This window comes from Macrobrachium nipponense, chromosome 23 (assembly GCF_015104395.2).
Source record: "Macrobrachium nipponense isolate FS-2020 chromosome 23, ASM1510439v2, whole genome shotgun sequence".
NCBI classification, from domain to species: domain Eukaryota; kingdom Metazoa; phylum Arthropoda; class Malacostraca; order Decapoda; family Palaemonidae; genus Macrobrachium; species Macrobrachium nipponense.
Window position 1 is genome coordinate 27,655,481 of NC_061090.1, and position 27,500 is coordinate 27,682,980.

The following is a 27,500-nucleotide window of genomic DNA, read 5'->3' on the forward strand; positions in this document are numbered from 1 at the left end:
AGTGAATATTTAGCTGACATAGAAATTAATGAAGCTGATATTGTGCTGGCAATTAAATGAAAATTAAAAATGGAGCTGCTGCAGGGCCGGATGGAGTCCCTGCTATTTTGTTAAAGAAAGTAGTTCATTCTATCGCAAAGCACTTGCAATATTATTAAGACAAAGTGTAGATACAGGCAAGATTTTTTATGATGAGCACAAATTAGCATATATCACCCCTACTTTCAAAAGTGGATCAAGACTAGAGGCAAGTAATTATAGGCCTGTGAGTCTAACATCACATATTATGAAAGTGTATGAAAGGGTAATGAAGAAAAAATATTATGAAACATTTAATAAAAAATAATTTTTTGTTTAATATAGGACAAACACGGTTTCGTACCCGGAAAAAGTACACAAACCCAACTGTTAGTCCACCGTGAGAACATATTCAAAAAATATGAAAACGAAACGGAAATGAAACAGATGTGGTTTATCTAGACTTTGCAAAAGCTTTTGACAAAGTAGACCATAATATATTAGCAAAGAAAATTTAGAAAACACAATATCGTAGATAAAGTAGGAAGATGGTTAAAAGAATTTTTACACAACAGAAAACAGATAGTTATTGCAAACGATGAGAAATCGGATGAAACCAAGGTAATATCCGGTGTGCCACAAGGTACGGTGCTAGCTGCAATATTGTTTGTTATTATGATTGAAAAGACATAGACAGTAATGTTAAGGATTGGGGTAGTGAGTAGTTTCGCTGATGACACAAGAATAAGTAGAGAAATTACTTGTGATGAAGATAGGAACGCTCTACAAAGAGACCTTAACAAAGTATATGATTGGGCAGAGGTAAATAGGATGGTATTTAACTCTGATAAATTTGAATCAATAAATTATGGAGACAGAGAAGGAAAGCTATATGCATATAGGGGACCTATAATAAATTGAGACAATCACAAATAAGGAAGCAGTAAAGACCTTGGTGTGATGATGAATAGGAACATGTTATGCAATGATCAAATAGCAATTCTGTTGGCAAAATGTAAAGCAAAAATGGGGAATGTTGTTACGACACTTCAAAAACAAGAAAAAAGCTGAACACATGATTATGCTTTTATAAAACATATGTTCGTAGTCCACTTGAATATTGCAATATGATATGGTACCCACACTATCAAAAGGATATTGCACAAAATAGAGAGTGTACAAAGTCCTTTACAGCTAGAATAGAAGAAGTTAAGGACCTAGACTACTGGGAAAGACTACAATCCTTAAAATTTATATAGTCTAGAAAGGAGAAAGAGAACGCTACATGATAATTCAGGCATGGAAACAGATAGAAGAATAACAGAAAATATCATGGAACTAAAAATATCAGAAAGAGCAAAGCAGAGGTAGATTATAGTGCCCAAAACTATACCAGGAAAAAATAAGGAAAGCACACAGGACATTAATCCACTACGCACCAGCATCGATAATGCAGCGTCTATTCAATGCGTTGCCAGCTCATCTGAGGAATATATCAGGAGTGAGCGTAGATGTGTTTAAGAATAAGCTCGACAAATATCTAAACTGCATCCCAGACCATCCAAGATTGGAAGATGCAAAATATACCGGAAGATGTACTAGCAACTCTCTGGTAGACATTAGAGGCGCCTCACACTGAGGGACCTGGGGCAACCCGAACGAACTGTAAGGTCTGTAAGGTAAGGTAAGGTCTCTCTCTCTCTCTCTCTCTCTCTCTCTCTCTCTCTCTCTCTCTCTTTTTCCTATGCTTGTAATACTTCTTACGTCAACATTTCAATATTCTCTCTCTCTCTCTCTCTCTCTCTCTCTCTCTCTCTTCTCTCTCCTCCTCTCTCTCTCTCTAGCTTATAATACTTCTTACGTCAACATTTCAATATTCTCTCTCTCTCTCTCTCTCTCTCTCTCTCTCTCTCTCTCTCTCTCTCTCTCTCTCTCTTTTTCTAGCTTATTATAATACTTCTTACGTCAACATATCATTATCCTTTGGCTTGACCAGCTCACCACCTTGTATACATACAGGTTAATCTTTAAAATTCTTTTATGATTATCTGGTTGGAAGTTGTTATGTAACTGATGAATTCGTTAGTCTTCCTAAAATGGCGTTACAAAAACTGTGGTTTTCGACGTCGAGTTCATTGAGGTCCCTGTTCCTGGAAACCCGAAAGGATCGTAGAGGAGGAGGAGGAGGGCGATGAAAATGAAGCTAAATAAAGCACGGAAAAAAGAGAGAAGAATTTAAAATATATTAAAAGATAGAAAATAAAACAAGAGTAGAGAGGAGTTGTACGGATTTAGTAAAAGTTAAAAATCCAGGAATTGATGAAAAAATACTTAAAAGATAAATAAAAATAAAACGAACGGAGAAGGAGTTATACGTATTTAGTATTAGAATATAATTCCAGGTCTTGAAAGTGAAAGAAATGAACGGAGATGACAGAGAGGTAGGTGAATGGATTATTTTGCAAAAAATAGGTAATGAGAGAGAGAGAGAGAGAGATATATGGTAGAAACATAAGAGAAAATTGGGTTCATTAAACTTTCTAAAAGGAAAGACATAGATACTAAACAAAACCAGTTTAATCGTTCTCTCAACCCACGAATTGGAGACACAGAATAAGGTAAGGAGTACCTCAACTCAAATATTATTATGCAAGGCCGACGGCGCTGGCAACCCGGTATACCCTTTTAGCTATGGAGTAAATAGGGCGAATGACGTCGACAGGAATAATAATAATGATTACAGTAAGTAATAACATAAATTTTTTATTTATACCAAGTCATAAAATTATCCACCTCTCTATTCTCGAGACTCAGTGGACCACCTGTCCAATATATATTACCCAACTCTTTAATTATTACCGTTTTATTGAGCCAGCGAGCGGGATAATGACGTCGTAATTGATTGCATTCACAACGCTTTGTTGATGGGTAATTACTGCAATCTCTCTTTATGCGTCCTAATGTGTTATTAACTAGATTGGCTGGCGTTGGCTAAGTATCTTTCTGCGAGTGAGCTTCTGTCGTTTGGAAATTTATACCCGATACGTGTTATTAAATGTATGCAATTATGTGTGTGTTCGTTATTTGCCGTGACGAAGAATGTTGTATATGGTTGTCTGTGATTTGGAATGTGTGGATCTCTTGTTGGGTGTGAGGAGATATTTAGTGATTAGGAGGACAGAACAGAAGAGGAGACTGAGGGGAAGGAGTGAGAACTTAACGCAGAAAGAGAGAGAGAGAGAGAGAGAGAGAGAGAGAGAGGCGGAGAGAGAGCGATAGAGAGCGAGAGGCGAGAGTTGGGGGGGAGGGCAAACAGCTACAGCCACTACCTTTCCAGATGTAGAGAGAGCGGAAGAAGAAGAGGAGAGAGAGAGAGAGAGGGGCACGCCATTACCTTTCCAGATTATACAGAGAGCGTAAGAAGGAGAAGAGAGAGACTTGGCCTTACCTTACTTACGACCTTACTATCTTTTTGCGGGTTGCCCCGCAGGTCCCTCAGTGTGAGGCACCTCTAATGTCTACCAGAGTTGCTTAGCAGTACATCTTCCGGTATATTTTGCATCTTCCAATCTTGGATAGTCTGGGATGCAGCTTAGATATTTGTCGAGCTTATTCTTAAACACGTCTAGGCTCAACTCCTGATATATTCCTCAGATGAGTTGGCAACGCATTGAAATAGACGCTGCATTATCGATGCTGGTGCGTTAGTGGTATTAATGTTCTGTGTGCTTTCCTTATTTTTATTCCTGGTATAGGTTGTTTTTGGGCACTATTAATCTACCTCTGCTTGCTCTTTCTGATATTTTTAGCTCTATGATGTTTTCGGCTATTCCTTCTATCTGTTTCCATGCCTGAATTATCATGTAGCGTTCTCTTCTCCTTTCTAGACTATATAATTTTAAGGGTTGTAGTCTTTCCCAGTAGTCAAGGTCCTTAACTTCTTCTATTCTAGCTGTAAAGGACCTTTGTGCATTCTCTATTTGTGCAATATCCTTTTGATAGTGTGGGTACCATATCATATTGCAATATTCAAGTGGACTACCGAACATATGTTTTATAAGCATAATCATGTTGTTCAGCTTTTTTTCTTGTTTTGAAGTGCCGTAACAACATTCCCATTTTTGCTTTTACATTTTGCCAATAAAGAATTGCTATTGTTTATCATTGCATAACCATGTTCCTATTCATTATCACACCAAGGTCTTTTAAATGCTTGCCCTTATTTGTGATTGTCTCATTATTAGGTCCCCTATATTGCATATAGCTTTCTTCTCTATCTTCCATAATTTTTATTGATTCAAATTTATCAGAGTTAAATACCATCCTATTACCTCTGCCCAGTCATACTTTGTTTTTTTAAGGTCTCTTTGAAGCGCGCTCCTATCTTCATCACAAGTAATTTCTCTACTTATTCTTGTGTCATCAGCGAAACTACTCACTACCGAGTCCTTAACATTACTGTCTATGTCTGCAATCATAATAACAAACAGTAATGCAGCTAACACCGTACCTTGTGGCACACTGGATATTACCTTAGCTTCATCCGATTTCTCATCGTTTGCAATAACTATCTGTTTTCTGTTGTGTAAAAATTCTTTTAACAATCTTCCTACTTTATCCACTATATTATGTTTTCTAATTTTCTTCGCTAATATATTATGGTCTACCTTGTCAAAAGCTATTTGCAAAGTCTAGATAAACCACATCTGTTTCATTTCTGCTTATCATATTTTTGTATATGTTCTCACGGTGGACTAACAGTTGGGTTTGCATACTTTTTCCAGGTACGAAACCATGTTTTCCTATATTAAACAAATTATTTTTTATTAAATGTTTTCATAATATTTTTTTTCTTCATTACCCGTTTTCATACACTTTCATAATATGTAATGTTAAACTCAACTGGCCTATAATTACTTGCCTCTAGTCTTGATCCACTTTTGAAGGTAGGGGTAAGGGGTAATAAATGCTAATTTGTGCTCATCATAAATCTTGCCTGTATCTACACTTTGTCTTAATAATATTGCAAGTGGCTTTGCGATAGAATGAACTACTTTCTTATACAAAATAGCAGGGACACCATCATGACCTGCAGCAGCTCCATTTTTAATTTCATTAATAGCCTGCACAATATCAGCTTCATTAATATCTATGTCAGCCAAATATTCACTATTTTTGTCCCTCACTTCTATATCATTATCTTCATTATCAATTCTAGGGGTGAATTCTCTCTTATATCGTTCTGCCAATATGTAGCATATTTCCTTTTTTTCATTTGTTAATCTCCCTTCAATTCTTAGAGGCCTATTTCTATTCTATTTGCGTACGAGTATAATAGTTTGGGGTTTTGCTTGATATTTACTAGGGTTTTTTCTTCCAAGTCCTGTTTTTCATTTTCTTTTGATTGTATAATCGTTTGTTCTGCATTTTCTATCTTACTTTTTAGTTCTATAACTTTCCATGCATTTTTTTCTTTTGCAAGACCTTTTTTCCACTTTCTGATTTTCTGGAACAAGATCCTTCTGTCTCTTGGTATGCATGACTGATGTTTACTTTTCTTCTTCGGTATATATTTATCCACTATTTTTTCTAATATTTTATATAATATCCTCCGTATTTACCCTTATGTCATCAGTTACGAAAATGTTCGTCCCAATCTTTGTTTAATTCTTCATTTATTTCTGACCATTTTATATTTTTAACTGTAGAAGTTGTATTTTCCATATCCTTACCCACTTTTTCATTTCTTGCTTATCTCTGTTTTTCACTTGCTTTGGAATGGACTGTAATTCTATGACATTATGGTCTGAAATACTCGCATTATAAACTATTATTTCTTTAACATAATTCACCTCGTTCACAAATACTAGGTCTAAAGTATTTTCCTTTCTTGTTGGCAGGTGATTTATTTGTTGAATGTATTCTAGTAGCATATCTAATAGCTTCTCGAATTGCCTCTTATCTTCTGCACTACTATTACTCTCTTTTTATATATATAAATGCAACCACAATCTCCTTTTCGTTCTTTCCAATTTTTCTATTATTATGTCAAACTCTTTAGTATTAGGGGGTCTATATATTACTATGTTCATTAATTTTTCAGATTCAAATTTTACCGCTATTAGTTCACAATCTGAGTTACTATATTTCTCATATATTTTTCCTTGTTTTTTTGTCTTTCCAATATATTGCGGTTCCCCCTTGATTCCTATTTTTTCTATCTGATCTATAAGTTTGGAACCCTTTTATTTGATCATCATATATTCATTATATCTTTTCTTTTCAATTTGGGTTAGTTCTTCTAAGTACTCTATTTTTCTTTTTGAGTTACTCGTAACTAAACCCTGCGCATTCATCACTATGATGGTTTGCGTGTTTTCTCCTTCATTTAGCATGGGTAATAATTAATAAGGATTTTCCCATGTCTCTTTCCTGTTCTGGTATGTTGTTCTTTTCTTCATTTCCAGAAATTCTGACATTAAAAAATCCAACTTTTCCATAATATTTGATCTTCCTTCATCATAATTATTCATTTTGTGTCTGAATCTGCAATTTTCTCCGTATCTGCAATATCCTCTTGCATCATAAATACAGTTCTTATCTCTTGAATTGTATCTTGGAGCTGATGCTTGGAAATATTTTGCTGACACACCATATCGCGTGATGGCTGGTTTTTTCCTTTCACCTGATATTCTTTGTTCCTCTGTTTGTTTGTTTGTTATTTTGGTTTTGGATTTTATTATTTGATTGATTATTTATTTGATTTTGATTCATGGCTACAGGGTGCATATATTTACATTTTTTGTCGAACTTACAGCCTTTTCCTTCTTTTAGGTTTTTGCATATTTTTGGATGTAGATCTCTGCAATCATCCTCATAGCCGTCTAGGTATGCACATTTACCATATATTTCATAATTGTGACATACCTTAGGATGTTTGTAGTAACATTTTTCTCCGAATCTGCAGTTCCCTCTTTTCAAAAGGTTGCAGACTTTGTCTTTCTTGTCTATTTTTTCCTCTTTCCCATCATTGTTCAGATCTGGGTAGAGCCTCTTCGGGATTTTCTTTTGTGTTGTCATGTCGTAATTTATTTCTTCGTACGTATGCTGCTTGATTGCCTCATATGTAGTATCAATGAGTATCTCTGCACCCATACTTTTATCTTGTTCTTTGTTTTCCTTATTTTTTTCTGTCATTTCAGTTTTGTTTTACTTCTCTTCCGTTTTCCTTTCTTCTTCTTCTCCTTCTTCTTCTTCTCATCCTCAACGATTTGTACATTCAATCTTGATTTTTAATAATCATTGTCTATCCATGATAGACCATGTTGAGCAAAAATATTCTGGTATCTTTTCTCATATCTTGCATTACTTCAGCACATTGCGGATGCGTCGGAATGTTGCATGCAGCACATTTTCTGATTAGATTTTGTGGATTAAGTATATGCTATACCACACCTTACACAGTTTGCATGCATTTGGCATTCTTTTTCCTATTGCATCAATTAGGATATTCACAATGTTCACCTTATTCATTTTCTTTGTCGGAATATGTTGATTTTTGTATATTTTCTTTATGAGTCTCTTGACCACTTGGATTTTATTTGGAACTTCTTCATTTATTTTCAAGATGTTTTCTGTTGATTTGTTCCAGTTTGAAGGATCATATCCTTCTAATATATCTATGAATGCTTTTGCATCTTTTTGGTTATGGCTGTTGTTGATCTCATAGATGAGAAATGCCAGCTCCCTTCCTGCTACCTCATCATATTGCGAATCTGCTAAACACGCTAAATTCCGCCATTTTTTTCCACAGTTGGAACTTACTGCCAGCTTGATCTGATTTACAGTATTTCACTTGATAAACTAACTTAGTAGACGCTTTATACTACTATTTTTACACTAATCTTATCACCGACAGTTCACGAACACTTCGTAGATATTTATGGAAATTTCCAGACGAATGTTAAAAACGCGTGATATCTGTTGAATAATCAGACCTGTGCCGACCGTAACGTCCTCAACAATCAAAACATATGGCACTTGAATAGAGGAAGAGAAGAAAGAAAGTAGAGATTGAGAGAGAGAGAGAGAGAGAGCGAGCAACAGCTACAGCCACTACCTTTCTAGATGTATAGAGAGCGTAAGAAGAAGAAGAAGAAGAAGAGGAGAGAGAGAGAGAGAGAGAGAGCCATTACCTTTCCAGATGTATACAGAGAGCGTAAGAAAGAAGAAGAAGAAGAAGAGAGAGAGAGAGAGAGAGAGAGAGAGAGCGTCAGAAGAAAGGTGGGAGAGAGAGAGAGCAACAGCTATACGACTATTACCTTTCCATATGTATACAGGGAGCGTAAGAAGAAGAAGAAGAAGAAGAAGAAGAGGAGAGAGAGAGGGAGCGTCAGAAGAAAGGTATGCGAGAGAGAGCAACAGCATTACCCACTACCTGTCCAAAGTAGAGAGACAGAAAGAGCCATCGCTTTTTCAAAGGCAGAGAAAGAGAGGAAGCGTCAGAAAAAAATAAAAGGCACAGAAAGAGGGAGATAGAAATAGCAACAGCCAGTGCTTGTCCTAAAGTATAGTTACAGAGAGAGAGAGAGAGAGAGAGATATCAGTAATCGACCTTTCAAACTTGAAAAAACGACACATTGGAGAAAAAATATTTCAGAAGCACATATAGTTCCGGTGCGTCATGCTGCCTCTTCACAGAGGAGAGAGAGAGAGAGAGAGAGAGAGAGAAAGCAACAGCCGTTGCCCGTCCAAACCAAGCCAGGCAGAGAAATCTAGAAGAATCACGAACGAGCAGCAAGAGCTCTCTCTCTCTCTCTCTCTCTCTCTCTCTCTCTCTGCTACAGCTTAATGACGGTTGCCAGAAATTTACTAGCGGCCATTATTTATCACCCGATTCGGAGACGGCCAGATTTCGACCCCGAGATTTTTCCTTTTCTCTCTCTTGGTAATTGCTGTTATTATTACTTTTTTTTCTCTATCACAGTCCTCTAATTTGACTGGGTGTTATTTATAGTGTGGGGTTCCGGGTTGCATCCTGCCTCCATAGGAGTCCATCACTTTTCTTACTATGTGCTCCGTTTCTAGGATCACACTCTTCTGCATGAGTTCTGGAACTACTTCAGCCTCTAGTTTTTCCAGATTCCTGAAAATGGGATCGTGCCTAGTGTTCCTATGATTATGGGTACAATTTCCACTGGCATATCCCATATCCTTCTTATTTCTATTTTCAGGTCTTGATACTTATCCATTTTTTCCCTTTCTTTCTCTTCAACTCTGGTGTCCCATGGTATTGCGACATCAATGAGTGATACTTTCTTCTTGATTTTGTCAATCAACGTCACGTCTGGTCTATTTGCACGTATCACCCTATCTGTTCTGATACCATAGTCCCAGAGGATCTTTGCCTGATCGTTTTTCTATCACTCCTTCAGGTTGGGTGTTTCGGTTACACTTATTACTGCCAAGGTAGCTGGTGTTTCTTGCACAGGCTCCAGTGGAGGGCTTTTGCTACTGAATCATGCCTCTTTTTGTACTGGTTCTGTACAAGTGCCGGACATTCGCTTGCTATGTGGTTTATGGTTTCATATTTCGTATTGCACTTCCTACATATGGGAGAGATGTTATTTCCATCTATCGTTCTTTGGACATATCTGGTTCTTAGGGCCTGATTTTGTGCCGCTGTTGTCATTCCTTCAGTTTCCTTCTTGAGCTCTCCCCTCAGTAGCCATTGCCACGTGTCATCGCTGGCCAGTTCTTTAGTCTGTCTCATGTATTGTCCGTGCATTGGTTTGTTATGCCATTCTGTTCTGTATTTCTGGGTATTCGTCTACTTTTATCAGTCCTTCTTCCCATGCACTCTTGAGCCACTGGTCTTCATATATTGCCCCAGTGCTCTGTTCTCGATGTTGACAGTCCTCTATACTTAGTAGTCCCCTACCTCCTTCCTTTCGTGTTATGTATAGTCTGTCCGTATTTGCTCTTGGGTGTAGTGCTTTGTGTATTGTCATATGTTTCTCGTTTTCTGGTCTATGCTGCGGAGTTCTGCCTTCGTCCATTCCACTATTCCTGCGCTGTATCTGATTACTGGCACTGCCCATGTGTTTATGGCTTTTATCATATTTCCGGCGTTGAGTTTTGACTTGAGTATCGCCTTGAGTCTCTGCATATATTCTTTCCTGATCGTGTCCTTCATCTCTTGGTGTTTTATATCCCCTCCTTCCATTATTCTCAGGTATTTGTATCCCGACTCATCTATGTTTTTGATGTTGTTTCCATCTGGTAACTTTATCCCTTCAGTCCTTGTTACTTTACCCTTTTGTATGTCCCCAGATACAATCCTTACAGTCTGGATTAGGGTATCTATTTCCTTGATGCTCTTACCATACAGCTTGATGTCGTCCATGAACATCAGATGGTTAATTCTGTTGCCTCTTTTCTTGAGTTGGTTATTATTATTATTATTATTATTATTATTATTATTATTATTATTATTATTATTCGTTAATTTTGGTATTCAGACTTTAAAACAATTTATACAGTACATTTTAGTTGTTATTCTTATTGCTGTTATTATTATTATTCATGAGCAAGCATACGAGGATCTATTGATTTGTGAAGGAGTGTGAATATTCAGTGGAGAGAGAGAGAGAGAGAGAGAGAGAGAGAGAGAGAGAGAGAGAGAGAGAGAGAGACATTGCCTGTACAAAGCATTGTTGTCGTTAATATTGTCAATCAGAACTTGTAATACTTTATTATTGTTGTACATGATAATGTTTTTGTTGTTAGTAGTCACTGAAAATTAGTAATACTCTCTGCAGAAGAAGTCTGCAGTGATTATCGATTTGTCAAGAAATCTTCCTCAGAAAGGGAAGTGAATGTTTAAAAGAAGCATCAGAGAGAGAGAGAGAGAGATGAGAGAGAGAGAGAGTCATTGTTGTTAATACTATTCAAAACAATTTTATAATTTCTACTAAAAGGATTATCGATTTGTAGAGAAAGCGTCAACAGAAAGGAATGAGAGTGGTTAAAAGTGAGAGAGAAAATTAGCCAAAATGAATGTATATATAATAACAATATAAAGTCAGAAATTAAGAGCATTTTAATGATTAATATTGCTACGCCACTTATATTATTTTAGGTTATGCTTTATTATTAAGCTGCAAGTCTTTATGAGGATGATAGCTCTCTCTCTCTCTCTCTCTCTCTCTCTCTCTCTCTCTCTCTCTCTCTCTCTCTCTCTCTCTTATTTTTTTTTTCTTGTATCCACAGATATATATATGATAATATATATATATATTATATATATATAGATATAATATATATATATATATATATATATTTTATAATATCTGTATGTATATATATATATACATGCATACTTACATACATACACTTGTGTTCGAATAGCAGTAGAATACGGTAATGAGAAGCATGAGAAAGATAGTTTGTAATGATGTGCGCAAATTGTCTGTAATAATACGTAATAATGATTTTATTAATGTATTAAATACCATGAGAGGTCAGTTGACCAACTTGGCGAATACTTCGCTTCATAAACGTTAATAATGTATATTTGCTGGTACAGTATTGTAGACTTTTCTGCAACAGTAATGATATAATAATAATAGTGATCATAATCATCGTCATCATCATGATCATCATCTCAATTTCAGCACGGATGTCAGTGCATACAAGTATAACAAGGATTGCCAGGCAAAAATCAGACGATTAATTATGCATTCAATAAGTGGAATTATTAGCTTAAAGCTGTAGTGTGCACAAGACCTGAGGTTCTCTCGTCTAGGTATTTTGGGTTGGGTTGCGTCAGTCCTGACTCGTTCTGTTGGATTGTGGTTGTTTTTATTTATTTTTTTATTTATTATTTTTAAGGGATTTTGAAAAATATATTGAAAATTTTATAGTTTATTGTATGGGTGATTTTTTTCTTAATATTATTATTTTTGTAGTGGGCACAATTTTGTGTGTCGAAAATGATGACTATGGTTGCAGGTCCACTATAATATCGCATGTACGTATAAAGTCTTTAATGTATAAGAAAAGCTTTCGAACCTTGTACTAGGTTCATCTTCTGAAGATGGACCTAGTAGAAGGTTCGAAAGCTTTTATTATACATTAAAGACTTTATACGTACATGCGATATTATTGTGGACCTGCAACCATTAATTTTTTTATTTATTTAATTTAATTTTAGGGGATTTTGAATAATATGATGAAACTTGTGTAGTTTATTGTATAGGTGATTATTTTTGTAATAATAATAATAATGACAATATACTGGTTCATGTGAATATTGTGATTATATATATATATATATATATATATATATATATATATATCATATATATATGTATGTATATATATATATATATATATATATATATATATATATATATATATATTTTCAAAATTAGGGACTTGTAAATACTAGATGATACTCATGTACTGTATCGTAACAGCTGCTGTTATTGTGATGATAATAATAATAATAATAATAATAATAATAATAATAATAATAATAATAATAATATACTTACGGAAAACTGTTGTGACTTTTTTATTAAGTAAGACAGTACAATTTTAACGATAAGATGAACGCAGTTATGGAAGGGAGATATTATTGACTTGGATTTTTAAAATGAGATAATGAGATATCCGTAGATTTGATCAAATGAACGGTTCTTTTAAACGACTTATTAAGATCCTTTGATATGAGTTAGCAATGAATGGGGTTTTCACAGAAAAACACGTAACGGTTGTCAATGAAAGAAAATCCAGGATTTTGATATTGCAATGATCCTGGGGTATCAATGAATTTTTCATCCGTACGGGGTTAATGCCGTCAGTGCACCTCATTCGGTGCAATGTAGGCATTACTTAAGGTTCTTTGCAGCGTCCCTTCGGCCCCTAGCTGCAACTACTTTTATTCCTTTTACTGTACCTCCGTTCATATTCTCTCTCTTTCATCTTACTGTCCACCCTCCCCTAACAATTGCTTCATAGTGCAACTGCTTTGAGGTTTTCCTCCTGTTACGCCTTTCAAACCTTTAATGTCAGTTTCCGTGTCAGCGCTGAATAGCCTTAGTTGCCCTAGTGCTTGGCATAAGGCCAAAAATCTATATGAATGAAAAATCAATGATTTTTTAAGTTGAGCTCTGCAATAAAAAATAAAAGACTCCAATAATTGTACATCCATTAGTATGAAAATGAGGTATCCAATATTTCCAAGACCGATATTAAGACGCGAGGTATCCGCGGTCTTACCGAAGAGAATCTGTATCATACTTTGATAACCAGCATCTTATTAGACCCGGATAGAAATTATGCGAACTTCCCACACACGCTCTCTCGCAGAGCGGCGATACAGCAGAGCCGTGATTGATCCGTTATTACGAATGACGTCAATCACGAACAATGATAGCACCAGAGCCCTCCAAGTCAATTCAGTACGAATTGGCTCTCCGCTAAGTAGAATATCTGGACCGTGGGCCTGCCATTCGTATCTAAAATGTGCCTTCTACTCTCCGCTAAGTAGAATTCGCCCTTCCATTTTTATTTCAAGTCTTCATTGACCTTTGACCGCAGCCTTTGTGACGCCAGGTAAACACCGCGCACGTGTCCAGTATTGGCTCAGTGTCACCACCTGGTCTTCATCACCATCATTATTATTCTCACCTGAGTAGGTGCAGGCAATGGCCGCTACCTCGCTCTTACCTGAGCAGGAGAGAGCGAACGATGCAGGTAATTATTGCAACTCTGAGCATTCGCGTGAATTTGCTCTTTTTAGGTTAGTCTCTCCTCTCTCTCTCTCTCTCTCTCTCTCTCTCTCTCTCTCTCTCTCTCTCTCTCTCTCTTTAGTTAAAGAAAAATTTTGTCAAACCTGGGATTCGATGAATTCTCTCTCTCTCTCTCTCTCTCTCTCTCTCTCTCTCTCTCTCTCTCTCTCTCTCTCTCTCTCTCTCTCTTTGGTTAAAGAAAATTTTTTTTTCAAACCTGGGATTCGATGAATACCTCTCTCTCTCTCTCTCTCTCTCTCTATATACATATATATACATAATATATATATGTATATATATGAATTCTGCGAATTCTCTCTCTCTCTCTCTCTCTCTCTCTCTCTCTCTCTCTCTCTCTCTCTCTCTCTCTCTCTCTTTTTTTTTCTTTTTTGTTCAAGACAAAATTTTTAAAATTGGGATTCAGTGAATTTGCTCTTTTTTAAAGATTTTTCTTTTTTTTTTTTTTAATCCGCGATTCGGTGTTTTCGGTGGTGTGATTATGCCGTTGTATATCAGAATTTTATTATATATTTTCTATTATATTTGAGTCTCTCTCACTTCACTTTTTACTGGGCCAAAAATTCACGAGTTCATTGCACCGACTGTGACCGTCGCATTTTTGCTGATGTAAGCTACATTTCTACTTATTTTGAAATTTCCACTGAGGTAAGTAAAACTTTTATCTTTTATTTTCACTTAGAAAAAGTCAATTTTTTTTTATTTTTTACAATTTTCATTTGGGTAATTCATAATATCTTTTCTTAAACTTCAATGCGGTAATTGTTTTTTTTTTTTTTTCACTGAGGCAAGTCCATTTTTTTCCAATGCGGTAGTTTTATTTCTATTTATATATTTATTTATTTTATTTTACTGAGGTAGGTCAAAAAAATTTAAAGTTTCACTGATGTATGTTTTAACTTTTTCTACCGCCTTTCTCAGTCCAGCGTCAAGTACCTCCATCAATGACTTATCTGTCAAGTGATGCGTAAAGCATCGTAGAACTATATATACCAGACCGTATGTTGGCGATTGTCGCAAGAACCACAGCTGATACTCCCCCCCCCCCCCCCCCCCCCCCCCCCCCCCCCCCCCCCCCCCCTCCCCCCCCCCCCCCCCCCCCTCTCCCTCCAAAGAGAGAGAGAGAGAGAGAGAGAGAGAGAGAGAGAGAGGTATTTCACTCACATTTATCAGAATATAATGATTGAAGCGAATCACGATACTTGGGGGCGAGCGCAGTTTTCGCACGATAATGCTGTTCATTTTTGACGTTTAACTTGATTAAAAGCGTGATACATTCCCTAGAAAGTAATTCAAGAGGATTCTCTCTCTCTCTCTCTCTCTCTCTCTCAAGCATGGATTTTGTCGTCCATATTACCCTATCACAAAACACTGAAAAAAAAACATGTTCGCTGAGCTGGTAAGAAAAGCAGCTTCGCGCTTCGAAACAACAATTGCGGGAAACCGCATTTATATAAAGGCAGCAGTAATCTTCAAGCGCTTTTCGCGGGAAAGATTTGGTCAATATTACTGCAGGTTAGGAACTCAGGAGAGAGGTCTCGCGCACCTGTGAAACGTTAATGGGTTCTGACCACAATTACAAAATGGAGGTAATTTCAGTCCAGTTTTCTTTCCGGCGGAGTTGTGGAAGCGGCTTATGTGTTCATGTGCTCACCCGTGTCTGTTTGTTTTCGGTCTTTTCGTAATATGTTTCGAGACGGTATTTAGTCTTATTTCAGTTAGGTGTTTAGACTTGTTTCAGGTTGAGGTTTGTGGACGGATGGGTCGTGGTCTGAGCTGAGAATGTTTTGAGTAGATTTTTAAAAGAATGCGGATGGAGAAAGTCTACATTTGCGGAGATTAACAACTTAGAAAGTAGGCTACTGCCGTTGGGGGAGATATATTATCTCAGGGTGTTTTCTTTTTCTTTTTTTCTTTTATTTATTTATTTGTTTTTTTATTTTTTTGGTGGGTGTTAGGGGCTTACTCATTTTATTATTTTTTATTTTGGTGGGTGTTAGGGGCTTACATTTTTTTTTTTTTTTTTTTTTTTTTGTGGGTGTGTTAGGGGCTAACGATTTTTTTTTTTTTTTTTGGTGGGTGTAGGGGTCTTACGAATTTTATTATTTTATTTTAATTTTTGGTGGGTGTTAGGGTTTACGAATTTTATTATTTTAATTTTTAGTGGGTGTTAGGGGCTTACGGATTTTTCTATTTCATTTTTTGATGGGGTGTTAGGGGCTTACGGAATTTTTTTTTTTTTTTTTTTTGGGGGGGGGCGTTTGGTTAGGGGCCTTGACACTGACTAACTCTACCAATTTTAATCTTTTTCCCTGGATGTTGCGAAATCTAAGAGTCAAGCTGATTTGGTCTTGGCTTACGTTTTAACTTCCAGACTGTGGAACTCTGCGCCTTTATTATTATTATTATTATTATTATTATTATTATTATTATTATTATTATTATTATTATTATTATTATTATTATTATTATTTATTTTTTATTATTATTTTTTTTTTATCTCCACAGTCCTCCAATTCGACTGGGTGTTATTTAAAGTGTGGGGTTCCGGGTTGCATCTTGCCTCCTTAGGAGTCCATCACTTTTCTTACTATGTGTGCCGTTTCTAGGATCACACTCTTCTGCATGAGTCCTGGAGCTACTTCAGCCTCTAGTTTTTCTAGATTCCTTTTCAAGGATCTTGGGATCGTGCCTAGTGCTCCTATTAATTATGGGTACAATTTCCACTGGCATATCCCATATCCTTCTTATTTTCTATTTTCAAATCTTGATACTTATCCATTTTTTTTTTTTTTCCCTCTCTTTCTCTTCTTCAACTCTGGTGTCCCATGGTATTGCGACATCAATGAGTGATACTATCTTCTTGACTTTGCCAGTCAACGTCACGTCTGGTCTATTTGCACGTATCACCCTATCTGTTCTGATACCATAGTCCCAGAGGATCTTTGCCTGATCGTTTTCTATCACTCCCTCAGGTTGGTGCTCGTACCACTTATTACTGCAAGGTAGCTGATGTTTCTTGCACAGGCTCCAGTGGAGGGCTTTTGCCACTGAATCATGCCTCTTTTTGTACTGGTTCTGTGCAAGTGCCGGGCATTCGCTTGCTATGTGGTTTATGGTTTCATTTTTCGTATTGCACTTCCTACATATGGGAGAGATGTTATTTCCATCTATCGTTCTATGGACATATCTGGTTCTTAGGGCCTGATCTTGTGCCGCTGTTATCATTCCTTCAGTTTCCTTCTTTAGCTCTCTCCTCTGTAGCCATAGCCATTATTATTATTATTATTATTATTATTATTATTAGTTCCATTATTATTATATTATTAATTATTATTATTATTAACCAAACAAAAACTTCTTTCAGTTTTCTTCTGAAGATTGAAAAAGAAACCCACAAATTCAATTTGTAACTTGTTTACTTCTAAGTATTTACAACTAAATGTAAAACTTAGAAGTAAACAAGTTACAAATTTGAATTTGTGGTTTTCTTTTTTCAATTATTTTATTATATTATTTATTATTATTATTATTATTTTATTATTATTTCTGGAGCGATTCAACTTGCCTACCTTTAAAGAGAGGTGTCTTTGCCATGATCTCAAATAAGAAAAGTCCATCAGTAAGGACTTATCTTAATTTGACAGCTGCGAGCATCATGGCCCCTTCACTCTCAAGACGCAAAAAATTTTATAATGAAAAAAAGATCCTGAAGCCTATGCTCTATGAAAATTAATCTCACGAGGAAGAGAATTACATGATAGTGTCATCTGGGTTCGTGGCACCACAGAAGAGTCAGATGTGTACTATGAAAAGGGAGGCTGGGAGAATGGATTATATCTTAGTTCAGTGGTTTCTAACCTATCTAATTCTCGCCCCCCCCCTTCATTGAATGGCACATTCTCTGCGCGCCCCCATCCCTTCCTTAAATACTGTAATTTAGTGGCATAGTGGACACGTCAATAATTCACAATATTATTTATATATATATATATATATATATATATATATATATATATATATATATATATATATATATATATATATATATGCGCATAAGCTTACCTTCCCAGTGTAGCGTAATCAGTACAATTTTCATATTTGGAAAACGTTACTTTCGTTGTCTTTCATAATTGTTTAATAATTCCTTAATAAAGAATTTGAGATAGTGTTTATATATTTAGACAACTAAATTTCATATTAAATTGAAATATTTTCTCAATATTTTGAAATTCTGAATTCCATCATAATTAAAAGTTTTCAGATATAATTATCCCCTTCACCAAGCGTTTACGCCCCCCGCCCCCGCCAGCCCTTCGAGCCCCCCAGGGGGTACGCCCCACAAGTTGAAAACCACTGTCTTAGTTTAACCAGACCACTGAGCTGATTAACAGTTCTCCTATGGCTGGCCCGAAGGATTAGATATTTTTACGTGACAAGAAACCAATTGGTGACCTAGCAACGGGACCTACAGCTTACTGTGGGATCCGAACCACATTATATCGAGAAGAATTTCGCATCACCACAAGCAAATTCCTCTGATTCTACGTTGGCAGAGCGGGGAATCGAAATCGGGACTACCGAATTCGTAGGCGAGCAAGCAGACCACTTGTCCAACGAGGCTGAATGACCATAATAGGGCCCAGTGCTTGGGCTTGTCCCTAAATTTCATAATCCATCCATCCAACGAGGCTGGAGAGATGAGAGAAGTTTAGTGGGAGATGAAGTACGTGAGAAGTGTGAAGTGCTTTAATTGTAACGAATAGATTAATTGCAACTGGGAATTTTATGATTATATCTTATATATATATCTATATATATATTTATATTAATAAATATGTATATATATATATATATTATATATATATATATATATAGATAATATATATAGAGTTTATAATTGTGATTGCTTATTAGGTCACGATAATCACCACACCACCCTCTTTGCAAACCTGAATACAGGTTTTGTGAAAATGAAGGTTAGAATTGTTGCATGGGTCACAGTAATGCCCGATTACCTTCTGAGTGAATATAAATTTGGTTCTGATGGGTGCATCGTTTGTTTCAAATTTAATCATATTTGCTCCACAATAGATGGAAACTGGCTATTGGTGACAGGACACACACTGAGGCCCGGGATTCAGTGTAGTGAGATTTTTTTTTTTTTTTTTTTTTTTTCCTCCAAGTCATCTCAAATTTTATCGATAAATGGATGTAGAAGTACTGAGAAACTATCCTACTGTAATAACTGGAAACTAGCGACAGGTAACGGGTTACAGCGAGGCCCAGGAGCTAGCATAGTAAGTTTTATATATACACATATTATATATATATATATATATATATATATATATATATGTATATATATATATATATACGTATATATATATATAACTTATATATATATATATATATATATATATTATATATATATATATATATATATATATATATGTAAGCTTTAAAAAATCTGACGGCACACGGCAGCAGTCGTCTCCCAATACTACCCAGTTGCTATCGGGCGGCAATAATGGCAGACCTCTCTTGAAGTCCATCCCTCCCTTCCTTCCCCTCCTACTCCTCCTCCTCCTCCTCCCTGTCCCTTCCTCCTCCTCCTCCTCCTCACCTCCTCCGCCTCCCTCGCCTAAATTGCGGCTTCCCCTGGCTTTCTTAACAATGCGACGCTGTTGTTAGTCCCCATTCAGATGTTGTTTACCGGTCGTAAAATAGAGCAATGGTATAAAGTCACGCTTAGCATTCTTCTTCTGCCTTCCAGGACTTGGCGAGGCAGAGAAGAGTTGGTAAGTGGTTCCAGGGGTCTTGCGCCCGGGCTTGTCATATGAAAGGTTGGGGTTTGATCCTAATGTAAGTCAAATTTATATATATATATCATATATATATATATATATATATATATATATATATATATATAAACTGTATATATATATGTGTGTGTGTGTGTGTGTGTGTGTGTGTGTATATATATATAGATATATATATATAATATATATATATATATAATATATATATATATATTATATATATAGATATATATATATATATATATAATATATATATATATATTATATTTAGATATATATATAATATATAATATATAATATATATATATATATATTATATATATATATATATATATAATATATATATATAAATTTGACTTAAATATAGGGATTGAATCCCAATCTCTCATATGACATGCCCGGGCGCAAGACTATCCCTAGGTTTGATATATATACACAAACACTATGTATATACATGAGTAACCGTTTCACTCTGCTGCTAAAACGAGGAAACCTTAAGCATATAATCTAGTTTTTTTTTTTTTTAAATACTAATTCAAAATGCAAAATATAGCATGAACATTTTTGGCACAAAATTCCATGTATGTACTTATTATTTTCCGATGGTAATTTTAATGTATATACAAGGAATAGTGAGAGTAACCCGATTGATTAAAATTGGTTCTGTGATTGATGACAGTTACATAGTTAAAAATGAATAGTCAAAAAAAAAAAAGTGTTCATTCTATTTCAAAAAAAAAAAAAATCGTTCAATGGCAGTGTTATTTACTCATATTTAATAATAATTGATACCGATCTCGTCCACACGTGTGTGCATGATATCTAAAATATTTAACCACAGTACCTAAAATACTAACAGTTCTTTCAGAATGTTCCCTCCCAACCTTTGTTAACTTCGCTGTCCGAGCCTTATCAAATGCGTTCCCTGTCTCGCCAGGGTAACGAGGAGGTCTGAGAGAGCACTCGGTAATTCTCACTCAGTCAGTAGCCGATTATCTGCTTCTTACGATAGTTTTCGTTTCGTAAGTGGTTCTGCGGCAGAATCCTTGAGTCTCGGTTATAAAAGTGAGCGGTATCTGACTTGCATATGGTTTTCAAGTTTTCATTCCGTTGAGAGTTGTAGAGTATTGCCGGCTTAGTTTTTCGTATGCGGCAGTTAGTTGGCGACCCTTCGATCGAACAGCAAATAAGTTGAGTGTTGGTTTGTTAGAATTTAATTATCCTAAGGGTGATGAAAGGAAGTAAGAGTGGTGATATAGAATTGACTGTTAGTGTGATTTCAAATAAATTGTGGGAGAATAGTGATATAAAATTGGCTGGCAAAGTTTGATTTTAGAGAAGTTGTAGGATAATAATGATATAAAATTGGCTGGTAAAGCTTGATTTTAGAGAAATTGTGGGAGAATTATATAAAATTGTCTGGCAAAGTTTGATCTTATAGAAATTGTGGGGGGATCATGTAAAATTGGCTGATAAAGTTTGATTTTAGAGAAATTGTGGTAGAATGATGATATAAATAAAATTGCCTGGTAAAGTTTAAATTTAGAGAAATTGCTGGAGAATGATATAAAATAGCCTGGCAAAGTTTGATTTTAGAGAAATTGTAGGAAAATAATATAAAATTAGCGGGTAAGGTTTGATTTTAAATAATCTGTGGGAGAATAATGATATAAAATTGGCTGTCAAAGTTTGAATTTAGATAACTTGAGGGAGATAATATAGAATTGGCTGGTAAAGTTTGATTTTAGATAAATTGTGGGAGAATAGTGATATAAAATTGGCTGGTCAAGTTTTATTTGAGATAAATTGTGGCTATAGGGAAGGTAAGAGAGTATAGTTTTTCTCATAATGATTATCTTTTTTATTTATAATCCCCAGACAGTGCCTATTAGCAAGTCAAATCTGACACGTCCTCACCAGTGTCTTTTGTCTCTGCACATTTATCCATTTCACTAAATTAGGATTTAATTAGTTGAACAGTAAAACGGTAAAAAGGTTAATTGTTTTTGGAAAAATGCTGATACTGTAATTTCTGTCTGTATACTTACATGTATGACTTAAGATCAAACATGGGTCTCTCGAGGTCAGATCTATAACGGGAGGTCAGCCCTGTCACTCAAAATTCAGATCTGTTGCCTTGGGTCAGCTTTGTGACCTAATTTCGGAAATGTGCTCAGGTCAGAATTTGTAGCGCTTGGCCACAGCTGGGACTTGGAATCAAGCCAGTAACGTTCTGTCACATTTACGGTGATGCTCAGCGTGTTACTCGAGGTCAAGCTTGTGACCTGAGGTCGATTCGAACCCTTGACTAGGTTGGGTGTTGATGTAGATGACCTCAGTGTTAACCCAAAGCGTCTTGCATTATGTCGTAAGTTGTTGAAGGGATTAGGACCAGTAGTTTGAATTAAATTTGAAACATGACAAAATGGCTTAAACATGACCCAGTGACTTACATTTGCCATTTGAACTCAGCCTCTTCAATATTATGACTAAGTTTTGGGAAAGTTTGTCTGAAATTATATAGTTCATTAAAATACACATGTAAATGGGAACAATGAGTAGATTACTGCTGACATAGCTGTTGTAATGAGTAGTATGCAAATTAAGTAGCAGTTGCACGTTAAGGATATATAATCCTTTTTTTTATGAATATATCTTCAGAAGTGGCTTACCTTTAAAGGAACCATGTTGACATTTATTGGAAAATCCTGAAAGTAGATAATTCTACTGAATAGTTATAACTGAACATGATTCTCTCTCTCTCTCTCTCTCTCTCTCTCTCTCCTTAGGGGGAATAGTGCTGTCAGTGCGCCTCACGCGGTGCACTGTAGGCATTACTTGAGGTTCTTAGCAGCATCCCATCGGCCCCTGGTTGCAACCCTTTCATTCACATTACTGTACCTCCATTCATATTCTCTTCCGTCCTACTTTCTGCCCTCTCCTAACAATTGTTTCCCAGTGCAACTCTTTAAGGTTTTCCTCCCGTTACACCTATCAAACCTTTCTACTCTGAATTTTCCTTTCCATCTCTGAATGACCTCGTAGGTTCCAGCACTTGGCCTATGGCCTAAATTCCGTATTCTGTTTTGTTTAATTCTCTCTCTTCCATCACTATTCTTTTTTATTATTTTTTTCTCTTTCCCTTCAGGCCTGGCCTAGATAAGAACGTCAGATTCTTGGTACCGTTTATAAAGATGACTTGTCAAAATCACTCGCTGGTGTGAAGTGAGCTAATTCCTTTGTTACCTCAGTAAGCTTATTCCATTGTAACAAAAGAAGTATGAAGTTTTTTTTATTTAATTGATGTTAAATATGGTAAATCATTTTACCATTGGTATTCATAAAAATTTAAGCTACACCATTCTTCATTTTTCCCTCAGGTGCGTTTTTGTTTCAACACCCTCTCTGGCCGAAGAATCTTCAGGTGCTTACAAACCTTGACCTGATTTTAAAACAAGGACCATTAAACGAGAAAGTAAAGATGGGAAAACGGACGACAATATTTTATCAGAAGCAAGAGCCTGTGCTGGGGCAGGTTTAGCATAACAGAATACCAATATGCAAGTCTAGTGCCTGCCTAATCCACACCTTGGGACAGTATATAAAAGGTAAAAGGTAAGATAATACTGGAATTCAGGTTTCTTAGGTAATTTTTGGATGAAATGTGCCATGGTTTTCTTGTGCAAGGGTTATGCACCTCACCATGAAGAACTTTGGTTTTGCACTGAGCACATCGTGATTCTGGTTTTGAAGGTGAATATGCGGGCTTTATTTTGTTACCAATAAACCACAGGGTTAACGGAAGTTTTATTTTCGCTTGAGTGTGTTTCTTGTTTCTTTGCAAAATCTGTGAAGTTTTTTTTTTTTTATTATTATTATTATTATTATTCTATTATAAATTTTGTTGGTGGGTGAGCTATTGGTAAAAGAACAGTAAACTAGATTGCCAGAATATGTTCCAGTTGAACTCTTCAAGAGGGCTGAGCCAAGGGGCCAAGTTAGAGCATTGAGCCAGGAGCCGAAGTTGAACCCATGATCTGTGGTCCCAAGGCAGAAGGTTGAGCCATGGGCCAAAGCTAGAATGTTGAGCCATGGGTCCAAGTTATCGGTTTGAGTCATGAGGCAAAGGCTGAATCTTGGACCAAAGTGAGAGAAATGAGCCATGGAGAAAAGTCAGGTGTCAAACCATGGGTCGGTTAGAGCTTCAAGCCAAGTTCGAGGGTTGAACCGTGGACCAAGGAAGTGCCTGTTGGACATTGCAGTTTGTATAATTTTATTTCTTTGATTTGCAGCCAGTCTTCTGGTTTTTCCATTTATATGAGTCGATTGTTATGAAATCTTTGTAAACCTCGTAATGGAGGTAAGAATTGGGATTTTTCCTTCGAAATCTTCCTTGTAATGAAAATGTTTATGAAAAATGATTATTAATTCGTAACATGTTACTCTTCAGACGTTGGCTACCATTATTATTATTATTATTATTATTATTATTATTCTATTATTATTGTTATTATTTTATTATTATTATTATTATTATTATTATTATTATTATTATTATTATTATTATTATTATTATTATTATTATTGTTGTTATTATTATTATTATTATTATTATTATTATTATTATTATTATTATTATTATTATTTTATTATTATTATTATTATTATTAAGAGGCTGCAGCCCCAGTAATTTGGCTTTTAGTATTAATGTAATACTAATTCAGTTCATCACGCTTACTGAAATATAACTGCAAATTTTCGCTGCGAATAGTGGGTTTTTGTAACTGTAAGGTAGTACATTTACTTCTACCATACGTGGTAGATTGCAGCAATAATAGAATAAGAAAGGCGGAAGATAATGAAAGGCTGTAAGTCAGGAAGAACAGAAGGTAGCAGAAAATCCGAAGCTTGGTAGCACAGGGTCAGTGCTATTTCAGTCTGAGGTTGACCAATGCAATTGCATCAGTTAACAACGAAAATTAATTGCCAATCTTCCGCGTATTTCTTGTCCCCACTCAGAACAAAATCATTCGGAGACAAGTATTCGGTGGAATAATTCAGACAAACTTTTATAAATGCTTATATTGATGTCGTCACCCTCGTTATCGAGGCACATTACCGTAAATTTAGAGAAATTTTAACTTTCTTCGGTGTTTGTATGTGTGTGTGTGTGTGGGGGGGGGGCCGGTTGTCGGTTTGGGTTACCAGTACAACTCTGGAAAATATCTGGCATCGTTGTATGTCTCGTCCTATTATTATTATTATTATTATTATTATTATTATTATTATTATTATTATTATTATTATGAAGTAAACTATTCCAGTACTCTGAATCGATTCGTCTTCTCATTATTCTTGATAATATTTATTATTCTATTATTATATTATTATTATTATTATTATTAATTATTATTATTAAATTAAAGAATAGACTATTTCAATACTCTTAAAAGTTTCGTTGCATTCTTCTTCTTCTTCTTTTTAATATTTTTATTATTATTGTTAGTTATTATTAGAATAGAATAGAATTTCGCAGTATTCGGATTAAATGAAATTCCATTGTCTACCGAATTAGACTGCATTTGCATATTTACACATTTTCTGCTTAGTATTCCTGATCAGTACTTCCTCCTCCTCCTCTTCGCTCATTTTGGACTGCGATAAAAAGACCTCCCCCGTTAGACACCGGTATATCTGCCAACAATTCAGCAGATGGCGCCTCATAATTACGATCTCTTACCTCTCGTCTTTTGTGGAGAGTTCTGTTTTCTCCTGTTCCTTCCAGTGTTCTCTTCCGTTCTCCTCTCGTGAGATGGAGTTCATTAAGCATCTCTCCGCGGTGTCAGTGACCCTGGTAAGTGCGACGCCTCCTGGTAATTCATTCGAGTCGAGATGATGATTGTATCGAGAAATTCTGTAGGTTGCTCTTAAAGAGTTTTTACTACTGGAAGATGATCATCTTAGAGGTTTCTGAAGTAAAATCTTTGCCTAATGGGGTAGTACTGTTGGCATTGTACTTAATGTTCTTTGCAGGCATCCCTTCGGCCCCTAGCTGCAAATCCTTTCATTCCTTTTACTGGACCTCCGTTCATATTCTCCCTCTTCCATCATACTTTCCCCCTCTCCTAACAATTATTGTCTTGTGCAACTGCGAGGTTTTCTTCCCTTTACACCTTTCAAGCCTTTTTACTGTCAGTTTCCGTTTCAGCACTGAATGACCTCATAGGTCCCAACGTTTGGTCTTTGGCCTAAACTCTGTTTTCTGTATTCTGAGTATAATTATTGCTGCTGCTTGAACATTGTATTCGCAGTTTTTTTCGTAAGCGATTTTCGATTTTTTTTTATTAGTGTTTCTTTAATTTGCTATTCCAACAATGTCTTCACCTGAGTAATTTTATGTATATATATATATATATATAAATATATCATTAATATATATATATAATATAGATATATATATATATATATATATTCATCTATATTATATATATATAAATATATATATTTATTCATTCTATTACATAAATCTTCTTTTTTATTACAAAGAATCTTCTTTTAGTTTGTTTCTGCATTAAAATATGCGGTATGAGATATTTTTTAAAAATCCTATAAGTTCAATAAAACACTTACGTCGATTGGTATGCACTCGTGTTGTTGTTATGAATGAAACATCTTAATAAGCGCTTGCAGTACATTACGCATCTGCTTAAGTATTCAAAATCTAAAGTAAAAAATAAATAAATAAATAATCAATCGTTCACCGTTCCATACGTAGTACACATCAACCGCACAAACGACTCGCGCCGTACATAATTATAATTTTATCAATTCATTTTTACGACCCCATACAAACAATATGAAATGGTTTATACCGCAGTGGAGAATATATAAACCTGCCCTTATGCCAGCACGCTGCTCCTTGTTTGTTTTGCCAAAGCCCGCAAGAAATCGATTACCGATAACCGAACGCATTTATCGTCTCCCCAGAGGAACAGTAGTAGATTTTATCGATAACTCATCGGCATCGCTTCTTGCATGCTAGCTGACAGTTGCGGTTGGTCGATGAATAATTCCCGCTCCTTAAGTCACACTTGTCACGAAGGCACTTCTCTCTAGAAGCGTCTTGCACGGTGCTCTGATTGAATATGGTTCGTAGGAAGTGTTGCGGGATTGCGGGCAGCTGTTCGTTTTCGTGGAGAAATGGAACTGCGCGATGGTTCAATTGCGTGATATAGTGGGATATGCGCAGTGGTTCATTTGCGTGATATAATGGGATTGCGTGGCAGGTTCATTTGGGATTACATGGCGGTTCATTTGTGTGATATAATGAGATTGCACGGCGGTTCATTTGCGTGATATAATGAGATTGCACGGCGGTTCGATTGCGTGACATAATGAGATTGCACGGCGGTTCATTTGGGATTACACGGCGGTTCGATTGCGTGATATAATGGGATTGCACGGCTGTTCATTTTCGCGGTGGATGAGGATTGCGCAGCGGTTCATTCGCATTTCATAACGGATTGCGCTGTTCACTCGCATAATGTACTATGGGATTGGGGTGCTGTGAATTGCGCAGTTTGTAGACGGATCATGTAACGGATAATGCTTGTTTAGAAATAGGATTGCGCAGATGGTCACGCGCGTTAATAGGATTGCGCAAATGTTATACTATAATATAGGATATGCAAAAGTTGATGCGCGAGAAGGATTGTGTGTTAATGTACCTTATTTCATTTGCATTGTCCAGCCATTAATGCTTGTTTTAGATACTTATTAATCTTGACCTCTTTAAAGAACGAATTTCCAAATAGTACTCTTCATGGGAGTATTTTGATTTACGGAA

The 27,500-nt window shown here is 35.8% G+C and overlaps 1 long non-coding RNA gene across 1 annotated transcript in view; it reads left to right on the forward strand.

Annotated features, from left to right (window-relative positions):
* LOC135196352 (uncharacterized) overlaps nucleotides 1–27,500 on the forward strand; it is a 676,510-nt gene that overhangs the window by 622,228 nt on the left and 26,782 nt on the right. Inside the window, exon 3 of the long non-coding RNA XR_010310391.1 lies at nucleotides 23,035–23,269. This is a non-coding gene — a long non-coding RNA (uncharacterized LOC135196352). The remainder of the gene's footprint in view (nucleotides 1–23,034; nucleotides 23,270–27,500) is intronic.